General features: G+C 41.8%; 1 protein-coding gene across 1 annotated transcript in view; it reads left to right on the top strand.

Annotated features, from left to right (window-relative positions):
- Positions 1-1,744: 1,744 nt before the first annotated feature.
- The window catches only part of LOC110496662 (casein kinase II subunit alpha), an 18,352-nt gene continuing 11,928 nt past the window's right edge, over positions 1,745-8,168 (top strand). Inside the window, exon 1 of the mRNA XM_021572680.2 lies at positions 1,745-1,884. The gene's annotated coding sequence lies outside the window, so the exon portion shown is untranslated. The remainder of the gene's footprint in view (positions 1,885-8,168) is intronic.

The following is an 8,168-nucleotide window of genomic DNA, read 5'->3' as shown; positions in this document are numbered from 1 at the left end:
ATAAAGGGAGAACGGAGTCCCCCTGTAGTACAGTTACATCTCACACGTCCTCTTGCTTTGTTATTTAAGCCTTCTCCCGCCCAGGTATCAAAGGAGTCCTCTGTCTGCTCTCACTAAAAGGATTTCTCTCTTTAAATGTTAAAAGATAATTAGACGTTTCTCTCTCTCTTTCATTATGGAGCGGCTGATCAGGCCTTTTGGAGAGATCGTTTCAAGGCAAATATTGGCCTGAAAAGCCTTTGAAAGCTGGTAATGTCTGATTTACATGTGCATAGGGAGGAAGCCCATTGGGTGCACTGGACTACTAGTGTTCCAACCCAAGGACTGAAAGGACTGTGTCCTCACTTCACTGTACAGTAGGGAACCTCGTACAGCAAAAAAAAAAAAGGAAGATTACCGCACTGTATATCAACGACGGGGTCAGTGAACCCTCTTGGGGAAAGTCCATGAGACTGTAAACACATTATAACGAACTCATTAACATCACTATTTTTTATTTACTGTTTATTAAACAACATACAGATCCTTGAGTTATTCTTGATACTAATTTAAAAAATCACAGTTTTATTTTTCAAGACAAGACATAGTGATTCATCTCGACTTGATACATCTCGACCTGATACATCTCGACTTTCACTGTAATAATCTGTTTTGAATACGATGTGATGACATAAGAGCAAACACTCTCAGGTCTCCAGTGTCCTCTCAGATACTATTGAATATGATCGTTTGGTGCCCACATTGTAAATTGCCTATCAGCTGCCATTTCTAGAGCTCTCCATCACCATGAAGAATCAGACCCTATGACTAGCACATACCAGACAGGATTTATTCAAGTGGGGAGGGTATCGAATGTATTTTTAATATATAGTGTCCCACATAGGCCTAGAATGAACCTGAATCATGATGTATCGTCTTCATTGTGCAGAGGAATATCTATGGACTGTATCATTTATGGACTCACCAACTGTAATGGACAGTATAGATACGTAGGCCTACCTATCTTTTGGGTTGTGCTGAGTGACATGTTCAACACCTTTTATGAAGGGAACACCTATAACGTATGATATATGCAGACAAGTCCAGATTTTATATCAATAGGCCTATAGATTATCTTAAAAGTACTCATGTTGCCTTTATGGTACAGACAGAGACCACTTTGTTTTGGGGGAAATTGTGTTGCACAACAGCACTGGATTAAACGTTTTATATATATCAAGGTCAGTGTAACAAGAACATTGTGCAATGCAACCACGTTCCAGACTACTACAGTCTGTCAACTGTCTCATCAGATAGAGTCCTCCATTGTCCTGACCAATGGACAGACTGAACACTTCTAACAGTTGAATGTAGGCCTACATAGGCAAAAACTTCATTCATTTCAGGATTTAATCTTATAAACAACTATATGTAATGGTGGTGTTTGGTTTGGTCTTGTGGCGCAGAGGATGCAGGTTCGATTCCCCGCTGGTTGGTACCTTGACTTGGATTGTTCTAAGCGAAGAAGAGGGGGTCAGAGGGTGAAGTTGCAGGTGGTTCAGTGAACCATGCTTGAATGATGTAATACAGTATGTCCTTGCCTGATATCTGAAGATTTGCATTAGCTCTGTGAGTGAATGCTTTAGCTTGGCGAGCTAACACAGTCTTGTGGTAATATAGTTACATTTCAGTCTGGGGTTTACTAACATCTTTTCATGTTGTTGCATTGCCCCTGGCTCTGATCTGCTTCGCTGCTACTAGCCTTCTTGTCTATGTAGTACCCATCAAATGAGTGCTGACATGCGCCACCCCGAGGAGTGGAGGTCTTGAGTAACTGCCCTCCTTTATCGAAAACTGGTTGCTGGAGTCCAGTGTCGCCATATTGTCATCCCGAAGCTCTGAGAGGTAATATACTGTATATTTTAATCGATTTTACCAGCGTTTAATTGTCAGATTTCAAATAGAATACATATGAATGGTTAGAGTCATTATCGTCTCGTGGAATGGATGTGATAGCTTGCTAGCTAACTTACTGTGAAGTGAGTTTTTCCCCGGCCACGGCTTGCTAGTGAGCGGCTAACTTTAGCCAGTTAGCAAGCTATTTCTTATCGTTGTGGCAAGGCGTAAACTAAGGCATCAGGATAGAAATGACTGAAATATCCTACTCACGTAGCTAGAATATAACACACACTAGCTTTAAAATCACTAAATGTTGACATTTTACTGTCGGGAAGCACCAGTTCGCTGGCTGTGCTAGGCTCATCGACTAATCCCAGACCCAGACTTGAGCCAGGAAAACCTGAGGCCTGTGTGGCCTTGTGACCGTGCGGTTATCAATCAATGAAAGGTGCTTTTTGGTAACGGTAACAAGAATACCACTGTGATGGGCAACGATGGCCTTAAATGTGCCTTTTAAAGATGTTACAATTTTTAAGCTATAGCTACCACCAGGAACTAACAAAGCATTGGTGAATGTCTAGCTAACCGGCTAACTAGTTGATGCTGCTATCAAGTAGGTAGCTAGCTACTAGTACCAACTAATATTGAATATAAATATATATTTAGGGATCTATTGATTAACTTTATTGTGTATTGTTGTAATCATTTAGTGCCTTGTACAGGTGAATGACCATATCTAGCTAGCTAGTTGGGTTTACATATTCACAGCTGACATTCTGATAAATGTTGAGTCAGTCTGAAGCTAAAGTAAAGAGGACATTTTGTTCGATAGCTACTGTAGCTAGCTAATTTATGCAATATCTCTTGTCTTACTACTTACTACTGTTCAATTACAATAATACAAATGTTTGCTTCTAGAAGCCATTAAATCATATGAGTAATAACTCATACATTTATTGAATGACCACAAGCTTGGCGCAAGCTCTGGCTACATCTTGTAGCTAATTGTATTACAGGGGAATTATAGCAAGGTAACTAACTAAAGTTAGATATCACATTTTAACATGTCTTTTTTGTCGTTTATCAGACGCTTTTACACAGAGCGAATTACAGGAGCAATTAGGGTTAAGTGCCTTGCTCAAGGGCACATCGAGAGAGTTTTCACCTAGTCGGTTCTGGGATTCGAACCAGCACCTTGCACCTTTTCGTTACTTGCCCAACGCTCTTAACCGCTGGGCTACCTGCCGCCCCATCTTTTTCAATTGCTCTCTTTCTGTGTTCATACAGACAGAGTAACTTCTGATAGGAAAATTAAGGAAATGGAACCAAGGTCCACAAATGTAGCGAATATGTTAGTTATTACTCATGTAGACCTTCTTGAATTGGGCTATGTTCCAGACTCAATCACATTTTTGGGCTTCACTTCTTGGTTTGCAATGGTAGCTGTAATGGTAGCTAGGACTAGCCTACATTTTCTGTATTGCCCCCACCAAAACCAGCTTCTATGAATCCAGACGGCCCTTACTGTTCAACCTTCAACTGGCATTTGATTTTGATACCAAACCTCTCCTGCCAATACCTTTCTCGCCCTGAGTAGCTCTTCTAACTACCATTCAAGGTGAAACCATGTTACCTGGACGGCAATATTTGTCAGCTGCTATGTAGGCTAGGTGTACTCTCACGGATCATGTCTGCCATGATCATTAGGCTAATGCCCCTCTGTCTTTCTATTGATGAAACCCAGTTTTTTTGCCATGCTATCTCGGACTATGCCTATTCAATAATTTGATATTTAATTGAGACAGTCGGTTTCAAACTTTGAAAGAAAATTGAATGTAGCCTATGTTTTGATCTTGCCTAGGTCTCATACAGTACAGTCTAAAATACTGAGATCCAGATCCCTTTTGCATTGGTTTTTCCTTTGAATTTTTGGGGTATTTTAGATTTGACTCCCTAGCTTTATATTTTCCCTTTTTAATCTACGAGGTCAACAAAGATCTGCCGTTGAGGGGCTGGCACATGTCTTGTGACTGGCTCTCATTTTGATAGAGGCATGTGACCTGAAATTCGTTTAACCATGGTACTTACTGTTGAGCAAGACTGCTGACTTTAAGGTAGTGTGGAGACATGGGTGATTGTTGGAAGGGGGGCTTTGGAATCTCTGGAATGGTATTCATTCCAAAAAGTTATGTTGCAAAACACGGTAGCTGTTGTTTCTGGTTCACCTCGTACAAATCAAATTTTATGTCACATGCGCCAAATACAACAGGTGTAGTAGACCTTACAGTGAAATGCTTACATACAAGCCCTTAACCAACAATGCAAGAAAATACAAAAAAAGTAAGAAATAAAAGTAACATAATTAAAGAGCAGCAGTAAAATAACAATAGTGAGGCAATATACAGGGGGTACCAGTACAGAGTCAATGTGCAGGGGCACCGGTTAGTCGAGGTAATTGAGGTAATATGTACATGTAGGTAGAGTTACTAAAGTGACTATGCTTAGATAGTAGCAGTGTAGAAGAGGGAGGGGGCGATGCAAATAGTCTGGGTAGCCATTTGATCAAATTAAATTGTATTGGCCACATACACATGGTTAGCAGATGCTAATGCAAGTGTAGTGAAATGCTTGTGCTTCTAGTTCCAACAGTGCAGTAATATCTAAGAAATAATCAAACAATTCCCAACAACTACCCAATACACACAAATTGAACAAGTAATCTAACAATTCCCCAACAACTCCCTAATACACACAAATCTAAAGGGGTCAATGAGAATATGTACATGAATATATGGATGAGCGATGGCCGAGCTGCATTGGCAAGGTGCAGTAGATGGTATAAAATACAGTATATACATGTGATATGAGTAATGTAAGCACTATTAAACTGCCATTGTTTAAAGTGGCTAGTGATCCATTTATTAAAGTGTCCAGTGATTGTGTCTCTTTTTTAAATGTATTTTTAATTTATTTATTTTTTAAAGAAATTTTACCCCTTTTTCTCCCCAATTTCGTGGTGTCCAATTGTTGTAGTAGCTACTATCTTGTCTCATTGCTGCAACTCCCGTACGGGCTCGGGAGAGACGAAGGCTGAATGTCATGCGTCCTCCGATACACAACCCAACCAGCCGTACTGCTTCTTAACACAGCGCGCATCCAACCCGGAAGCCAGCCGCACCAATGTGTCGGAGGCTACACCGTGCACCTGGCAACCTTGGCTAGCGCGCACTGCGCCCGGCCCGCCACAGGAGTCGCTGGTGCGCGATGAGACAAGGAGATCCCTACCGACCAATCCCTCCCTAACCCGGACGACGCTAGGCCAATTGTGCGTCGCCCCACGGACCTCCCGGGACTCTGATGGCACAGCTGGCGCTGCAGTACAGCGCCCTTAACCACTGCGCCACCCGGGAGGCCTACAGTGATTGTGTCTCAATGTGGGCAGCAGCCTCTGAGTTAGTGATTGCTGTTTAGCGGTGTGATGGCCTTGAGATAGAAGCTGTTTGTCAATCTCTCGGTCCCAGCTTTGATGCACCTGTGCTGACCTCGCCTTCTGGATGATAGCGGGGTGAACAGGCAGTGGCTCGGGTGGTTCTTGTCCTTGATGATCTTTTTGTCCTTCTTGTGACATCGGGTGCTGTAGGTGTCCTGGAGGGCAGGTAGTTTGCCTCCGGTGATGCGTTGCACAGACCGCACCACCCTCTGGAGAGCCTTGTGGTTGTGGGTGGTGCAGTTGCCGTACCAGGCGGTGATACAGCCCGATAGGATGCTCTCGATTGGGCATCTGTAAAAGTTTGTCATGGTTTTGGGTGACAAGCCACATTTCTTCAGCCCCCTGAGGTTGAAGAAGGGCTGTTGCGCCTTCACCACACTGTCTGTGTGGGTGGACAGTTTCAGTTTGTCTGTGATGTGTACGCCCAGGAACTTAACTTTCCACCTTCTCCACTGATGACCCTTCGATGTGGATAGGGGGGTGCTCCCTCTGCTGTAACGACAGGTTGAATGCCCGTTAGGGTTGGGCGATGTTTATTAGGATAGTTTCGGATATTGAAGATTATTGATGGCCATTGTTGATGGTTACATCATCGTGATGTGACGAACGATGTTTAGCCAATTTCAACATGACTGGCACCATACAGTAAAGCGATGACTGGGCAGCCCACAGCGGGGCCATGCCAAGTGGCCTATTCCTTTGCTATAGCCAGCATTAAAAAAAATGATAGAAAAACAACTAACTGTAACTGAAAAATTGTCATTTGGAAAGTTTGAGGTGAGGGAGAAAGGATGGTGGAACAAGTATTGTTAGCATTGTTAAGTAACTTACTATCTGGATCGTATTCTCCGTTAGCTAGCCAGAGAAATGTTGACCAACATTAGCCAACTTAACTGATCAAATAATTGAGTTTATGGTGTGAAAACTAGCTGGCTAATAAAGTCAGACATCAGATGAGCCAACGTTAGTAACCTAACCAATTCGCTATAGTATTAATTGGTATACGACTCCTTGCCGTTCCTCAAGTTATAACGCGTTAGTTGCTTACTGGACCCTGGCGATCTGTGTGAAATGTTAACTAGCTAACGAAAGAACGACTATCTGTGAACTGTTTTCACTCTACATTATGTGGTTAATTTTCAGAATGAGAGAATTAGGTGAAAATGAGGTGTTCCTTGTTAAACAAGAGGATTCAGGGATCAAGTGTAGCTGGAGCCGGGCCTGGCTTAAGCTGGATGCCACTATAGAGGTGAAAGGAACACCACACACTTTCCCTCTTTCAATACAGTGGATAAAAAGGGGTATCCAGGTGTTACTCTCTGACTGAAAGAGATCAATTATGCCAACAAAGGGTCTCATGCTCTGCTGGCACATTGTAGAACAGTTGTCCACAATGTAATAATGTGCAGTGTAGCCCAAATATATGGCTTTTGTTGTGTTGAACTTGACAGTAACACTTGTGTGTGAGTGAGGGGGAATTATTACATTTTTTTACTCTGTGAATGTTATTTTTGCACACATGTAGCCTTGTGCACTTGATCGATGTCTACTATAGTGGCCACTGTAATAGGGCAAAAATACAATGCCTGTTTGTTTCATTCTATTTCTACTTTTTAAGATGTTTTCTCAAGTGCGATATTTAGATGTGTGTGTGTGTGTGGTCACAAGCATTCAATTATAAAGGTTGTCATGGCTAACTGCAATATTAGTGTATTGTTTTTTCTCAAGACTCGAGTGTCATTTGCAGTTAATTCTAGGCAACAAATAACATTGGATTGCTTTCTTTACATTTTTTAGGTTGTGAGTTAGGTTCACATGAACCACTTTTTATTTTACACACAGAGACTGGTCATGTAGATCATGTTCTTTGTTGTTTAATTACTTAAAATCTGCATTTCCCCCTAGCAGGGATTTTGTTTGGCATGTTTCAGTGCAAATAAAAAAAAGTCACCAATTTGGGCCCTCACCAGTTTGCAACAGTGTTTTTCTCCATTGTTTTTGATGGTAGGCCACTCTGGTAGGCCTACATTATGATCAAATAGCCACTGTAGCCTACTTGGCCACTGTTTAAACTGTAACTTAAAGCTCTCCTGAAGTTGCACAGAATTTTCATAGCATTCAAGTTTGTGCTCAGCAGACCTGAAATTTGCCCAGTGGTGATTTATTTTGTTGTCGTTGAGGGAACATTGGTCATCATGTATCTTATTTGTCCAACACAACTATGACACGCGCACAGCATACAGAGCCTATTTTGAGTGGGATTTCTCCTGCAGCTCCTCAGCTGGTTGCTGCTGGAGTAATACGTGTGCTTTCATTGCACAACAATTCTAAATGCAACCGAGGGTTAGAAACTTGGTGTCTGCTTAAAAAGAGCTACTATTTTTATTTCTTAACTGGTAATTGAAGCACACCTCCCATTCAGGTGCAGGCAACAGGCTGTCAGCAAGTCACCCACTACTTTACAATGTGAGCTGAATGCCGTATGCATTTTGAAAACATGCTTAATTGTTTGAAACCTGAATGTTTTATTTCATATTATGAGGCCTTGCCTTGCTTCAATGTAGCCTATAGGCAAAATCTGACCACTTACGTTTCAAGTTTGGGGAAGCTTACAATTTATCTGACCATTTCTACCGTTCTGCGTGCCAGTGATTTTCATATGCGCGTTTCCGTGGGACAGTTTCATTTCAATACCGATTTTGTTTCTCAAAATCATTGTCATGTGGTTAATCATAAAAAGCTGAATTAAAATGAAAAATCGAAAAGTCAACTAATGCGAGATCACCAGCTTCTGCCATAT

The sequence above is a fragment of the Oncorhynchus mykiss genome, chromosome 18 (genome assembly GCF_013265735.2).
Source record: "Oncorhynchus mykiss isolate Arlee chromosome 18, USDA_OmykA_1.1, whole genome shotgun sequence".
NCBI classification, from domain to species: Eukaryota; Metazoa; Chordata; class Actinopteri; order Salmoniformes; family Salmonidae; genus Oncorhynchus; species Oncorhynchus mykiss.
Note: the sequence above shows the minus strand (reverse complement) of the source record. Positions and strands in the feature narration are given on the sequence as shown.